Source organism: Trichechus manatus, unplaced genomic scaffold (assembly GCF_000243295.1).
Source record: "Trichechus manatus latirostris isolate Lorelei unplaced genomic scaffold, TriManLat1.0 scaffold00120, whole genome shotgun sequence".
Classification (NCBI taxonomy): domain Eukaryota; kingdom Metazoa; phylum Chordata; class Mammalia; order Sirenia; family Trichechidae; genus Trichechus; species Trichechus manatus.
Window position 1 is genome coordinate 3,944,390 of NW_004444056.1, and position 1,580 is coordinate 3,945,969.

Consider the following 1,580-nt stretch of genomic DNA (forward strand, 5'->3'; position numbering starts at 1 on the left):
AACCCACCAGGCACTCCTTGGAAACCATATGGAGCAGTTCTGCTCTGTCCTATAGAGTCACTATGAGTAGCAATCAACTCAACAGCAACGAGTTTGGTTTTTTGTTATTTTTTTTTTTGGTCTTAGTTATCTAGTGCTGCTGTAACAGAAATACCACAAGTGAATGGCTTTAACAAACAAATTTATTCTCACAATTTAGGAGGGTAGAAGTCCGAATTGAGGGCACCAGCTCCAGGGGAAGGCTTTTTCTCTCTATCGGCTCTGGGGGAAGGCCTTTGCTATCAATCTTCCCATGGTCTAGGAGCTTCTCAGCGCAGGGACCCTGGGTCCAAAGGATGCGCTCTGCTCCTGGCTCCTCTTGCTTGGTGGTAATGAGGTCCCTCTCCTCCCTACTTCCTTCTCTCTTTTATATTTCAAAAGAGATTGACTGAAGATACAACCTAATCCTGTAGATTGTATCCTGCCTCATTAACATAACTGCCTCTAGTCCTGCCTCATTAACATCATAGAGGTTAGGATTTAAAACACATAGGATAATTACATCAGATCACAAAGTGGAGAACAACCACACAATACTGGGAATCATGGCCTAGCCAAGTTTACACACATTTTGTGGGGGACACAATTCAATTGATAACAGTCACTACGAGTCAGAATCGACTGGACGGCAATGAGACAACAGGGAGTCCTGAAAATATTTGTCTTAATTTTTAAATAAAAATAATTGATGATAGCCTAATGTCTATCAGCTAAGGAATGGTTAGGTAAATTATGATGCATCAGCTGTTGAGTAGGTTCTGACTCATGGCAACCTTTTGTACAATAGAATGAAACACTGCCTGATAGTGTGCCATCTTCACAACCATTGGTAAACTTGAGTCCATTGTTGTGATGACTGTGTACTTGTAGTGCCTTCCAACCTAGGGGGCTCATCTTCTAACACTTTATCAGACATATTCTGTTGCAATCCGTAGGGTTTTCATTGGCTAATTTTTGGAAGTATATCGACAGGCCTTTCTTCCTACTACATCTTATTCTTGTAGTTCCACTGAAACCTGTCCACCATGGGTGACCCTGCTGGTATTTGAAGTACCAGTGGCATAGCTTCCAGCATCACAGCAGCATGCCAACCACCACAGTATGACAGACTAACAGACAGATGGTAGAAACAACTGCTACCCTTCATCAAATTACTTTTCATTTTCAGTACGGTTGAAAACAGAGTCACTTTTTACTTTGCTCTGTAGATGTAGATGTCCTCAGATGTTGTGATGGTTAGGGTTGTGTATCAACTTGGCTGGGCCATGTTTCTCAGGGATGTGGTGGTTAGGTAATGATGTAGTTTGGCAGTTATGTAATGATATAGTTTGGCAGTTATGTAATGATGTAATTTGGCAGTTTTGTGATGGTGTAGTTATCCTCCATTTTGTGATAAAATGTAATCACCTCCATAATATGATCTGACGGAATCAGTTAACCAGTTACAAGGAGAATTTTCGTGGGAGTGTGGCCTGCATCCAGTACATATGGACAGTCTGGCAAAGCTTGCTGGCTTTTCCTCACTCTGGATCCTGCGTCTA